General features: G+C 33.5%; 1 long non-coding RNA gene across 1 annotated transcript; it reads left to right on the plus strand.

Annotated features, from left to right (window-relative positions):
• The first annotated feature begins 799 nt into the window (after positions 1-799).
• On the plus strand, positions 800-3,753 carry LOC107058564 (uncharacterized). Its single transcript, XR_001472127.1, has 6 exons — positions 800-932; positions 1,049-1,110; positions 1,940-2,113; positions 2,635-2,808; positions 2,885-2,995; positions 3,077-3,753. It is a non-coding gene; the product is annotated as an uncharacterized lncRNA (long non-coding RNA).
• Positions 3,754-4,664: the final 911 nt, after the last annotated feature.

The raw sequence follows: 4,664 nt of genomic DNA on the forward strand, positions 1-4,664 counted from the left end.
AATTTATTTGTTAATTTTCATATTAAAGTAGGTATACCAAGTTATCAACTTTTTGAATCAAATGCTATGATTCTAACTCTTATCTTTAAAGTTTATCAACTTATTACTTATAAAATTGTGTTAATAATTCATATAATAATTGTCTCAACAAAAGGATGTTTTTCAATGTTGAATTGATAAAATCTTACTTAAAACTAATAATTAAAAAAAAAGTGTTTGAAAAATCATTTATATAAAAGATATTAAGTAGTAATTTATATCTAGAAATTTAGAAAAATAAATAGATATAGATAAAATTTATATAGATTTTAGGCCTCTAATAAAAATTTCGCTTTAGGTCACAAATTATGTTGAGTCGCCCCTGATTCCAAATTCATCTTTCTAACTAGAATAATAGTCTGTTTGACTAATTTTTTGAAAAGCCAAAAACACTAACTTTTCCAAAAAAAAAAAAGCCCAAAAACATTTTCTGTCAAAAGCAATTTCAAGTACGCATTATTATATTCAGAAAACTTGAATCGAAGAACAAACTAAAATGCAAGGTTTTATATTACAATACACCAACCTTCTCAAAAGGAATTATTTCCTTAATTTCAATTTATTTGTTCTATTTCATCTAATACAGAGTTTAAAAAAAATTCTATAATTTTAAATTAAAGATATATTAAGTGTCAAAATATATTTTAATTTTGTGATTTTAAATATGAGTATAATTTTAAAATTTTCTTAAAAAATAGAAAAGAAATATAATTTTAAAATAGATTAAAAAGAAAAATTACCCTTATATATAAGGCAGGTTCTTCATCGTCGTTTAACCGGAATTTCAATGTCCACTCCATCTCTTCTTTACTGTTTTCTCTTTCTCTACAGACTTTAAATCTGTCGCTGAAGCTTTGCTGAAGATTTCTGTTTCTCTCCTACGAGCTGCGCAGGTACTTCTTCATCGTTTAAGCGACCCTAATTTCTCTCCCTCTGAACTCTAAGTTCTACCTCTGAACTCTTCAATGGCGAATCCATCTGTTCTTTACTGTTTTCGGTTTGTCTGCAGCCTATAAATTCCTCTCTGAACGTTTCTTCAACATTTCGCTTTCTGTCGGATGACCTGCTCAGGTACTCCATCTGTTCTTTACTGTTTTCTATTTCTATAGAGCCTTTAAATCTGTCTCTCAACCTTTCCTGAAGATTTATGTTTCTCTCGGACAACCTGCGTAGGTACTTCTTCATGGTTTAAGTAAAATTTACATGTTTCTTCCATCCTTTGCTGTTTCTCCCATTTCTAATTTGTGTTCTGTTTTGCTCTTTCTCTGATTGTTAAATTCGCGCCTGTACACTATATTAAGCCATATTACACTGTATGCATGTACTGCAAACTTCTGATGAATAATTGCATGTATTGGTCTATTACACTGTGTTCACCATCAAACCACACCCTTTCAATGCTTCAAACATTCTGCTTACAATGCTTTTTCCATTTGTCTTTCCGCTATTGTTTACGCTTTCAAACTCTTCTATTTTGTGATGGTTTTTCCCTTTTTCGATCTGAAGCTCTGTAAATCTATTTCATGTTAATGTTAGATTTAATCCTATTGCCCGTTCGTAAACTCATCAAATTTTTGCAGCAAATCTTTTTTTCCCGCTTTGTCTCAATGGGCTTACATGGATATTCCCGCATTCATCTCAACCTTAGTTTTCCTGCTTAAACGTTTTCTCATTTCTGACATATGGTCTATCCTCACGTGTTCGGTATTCACAGGTTTTATATGACTTCGCTTTCATTTCCCTCAATACTTGTCCACACAAATTCATTGCCAAAAGGAAAGAAAATATTCCCTGTAATATAATTACTCATTCATTTCTTGTGTTCCGTATGTAGTTGTAGCTTATTTCATATTCACTTTGCCACAATTCAATATTCCTAAATACTCACTTTGTTTCGCAGGAAATTCTCTCCAACTCAAACATACAAATACCACTGATACAGAACACCCTGCACAGTCTGCAGCAGCCTCTTCGTTATCCCAACCTTAGAGGGATTCTTTCAACTGTTGACGCACACTGTATATAGGAGCTACCCAGTCGACAACATTCCCAGGCATCCCTCACTTGCTCACAGGTACCTTATATGCTTTCTCACATGAACCAATTTATTGGATATTTTTCTCCATATATTTGTTTATTACTCCTATTTTTCACAAAGGATCATAGAACTCACCAAAAATAACAAACTCTAATCACAATAAGATATTGAGATACAAAATTTTAACAATTGCGAGAAGAGCTTTTGATGAAGTCTATATCTTCATGACTTTAAAGCTTGTGTTTGCCTCATTATCACATCAAAAAATGTATGTAATTTGTTCTGCAAATGCAAATGAAATGTACAGGTAAAAATTAGAAAGAAATCAGTGGTAGGAAGAGGAAGAATACAACATTTGCCTCTACAGCTGCTTTGCTAAGAAATAAGCGCAATACACCTGCTTATACAAAAGCAAAAGTGATTTAATGGCCAATCAAATTAATCTTTCATATAATTTAATTCATGAGTCCTTTCGTTTGTTCCATATGTTGTTCTAACTTATTTCCTATTGCAATTGTTCAAATTCAATATTCCTAAATAGTAACTCTATTTCACAGGAGATTGCCCACAGCTAAAACATAGAAATAACGCTGATACAGAACAGTGTGCAGGCTGTGCATCTGACTCTTCATTATGACCACCTTAGAGGGATTGCTTCCACTCCTCACGCAAACCGTATATACCGGCTAGCCAGTCCACAAGATTGACACACATCCCACACGTTCTCACAGGTACGTTATGTGCTTTTTCTCATAATGTATACAATTTCAGATACCAGTGATATACAACGGCCTGCACCGTATGCAGCATCATCTTCATTACCGTCACCTTAGAGCGATTGCTTCAACTGCCAACACAAATCGTATATACAGCCTACCGACTCCACAAGATTCACAGACATCCCACCCGTCATCACAGGTACCTTATGTGTTTTCTTGCATCAACTATACAATCTCCTAGACCCAGGAGCTATTGTCTCATATTGTACTTTGCCTGTAGCTACAACATTCCAAGTACAGTGACAATTGTTATGTCACCCAGTTGTATTAGTCACTCCAGTACGAAAGTCTCTCATAATGGTACTACGACTAAATAATCGTACTTTATTTGTGCTGCTAATTTACTGCTTCTCTTACTGATTTTGTTTCCACTGTTTGCCCATCACTTTTCATTCAACTCTTTTAATTAATGTTTCAACTTTTTGCACTTTTCTTTTTTCCACGATAGTCCAAACTGTTAATAGCTATTCAAAATCATGAATTGCTAGCCATACCACTGTAGGGAAATAGTTGCTTCTAGGCTTATCCTTACTTTCTTTCATCAGCTTATCTTTTCTTTTTCCACAATTAAATGTGCTTACAATATAAATGGCATTTACATATTACACTCACATAGGACGCAAAAAACTACATAAGAAAAAGAAACACTATAATACAAAATACAACTTTCATCCTTTACTTTAGTTTTGTTTCCGAATGTCAATTCAAAGGAGAAAGCATTGTTTAGTTGTTGTTTCTTTTGTTACTTCCTATGTCCTGCATTCCTACACAAGGACAGAAAATTTCTACAAACTTGCCAACTTTTGTACTATCTTCAAATCCAAACTAACAAAATTTATTGTCTTTTCCCACATATTTTCTACAACGTATTCCTTTGTGTGTGAATCATACAAAAGGTACATCATTTGTTTCTGCTACATGTTTGCTGTTTATATATTTACCCCCACCAAATATATTTGAAAGCTGTATCCTTCCTTTGCATCTACTTCCACTGTAACTTGTTCCTATTAGTTTAACTTTCTGTTCATAACTCATTTTCTCTCTTACTTTACCTCCGCTAAAACGCCCTAGCAGTTTTACACATGACTGTACTTCCACGTTCATAAGACTGCTGTCTCTGTTTTTAGCTCTTCCTTATTTGGTTTTTTTATACACCATACAAAGTTTATTATGCTTCTGCAGTTTATATCTCATAGTCCCCAATAGTAACAACTACAACTGTAAAGTGCTATAGTTGTTCCACATACTCTCACAGACTTCAAATTAAGGTTCACCAAATTTTCAGTTCTCCAGTTTCTCTATTAATAATGGACAGTCACGGATTTTTCTCTTCTGTTTGTATCAGAAGTTCTTTTCAGACAGAATCAACGTGTGAGATAAAAGGTACTATATGACTACATTTACGTAGCAAATACAGTGCCCATGTTTCGTTGGACAACTTCAAACTTACTGGCTAAACCTTAACATTGGTTTTCTTTAACAAAAATGCTTCCATACTTCACATTCAGTGTTTCCTCTTTTATTTCTTCAGCTTCTGCTTTAGATTTCAATTACCCAAAATATAATGCTTTATGTTCCTGCCTCTTTGCTTCTTTCCATTTGCGAATGGAATCATTTGACAGAACGCCTCACAAATCTGGTAGTTCACTGCGTTCTAGGGTGTAGGCTTAAAGAGGGTACGATAATGTTGCTCTAACATCAGACGATAACGGAAGATAATTAAAAAAATAGAAAACTCATTTGTAGCATCAATAGAAAATGGAGCCTTCACATGATAAAATTACTATACAACAAACTCACACGTTTAG

Source organism: Solanum tuberosum, unplaced genomic scaffold, assembly GCF_000226075.1.
Source record: "Solanum tuberosum cultivar DM 1-3 516 R44 unplaced genomic scaffold, SolTub_3.0 scf00020, whole genome shotgun sequence".
Classification (NCBI taxonomy): domain Eukaryota; kingdom Viridiplantae; phylum Streptophyta; class Magnoliopsida; order Solanales; family Solanaceae; genus Solanum; species Solanum tuberosum.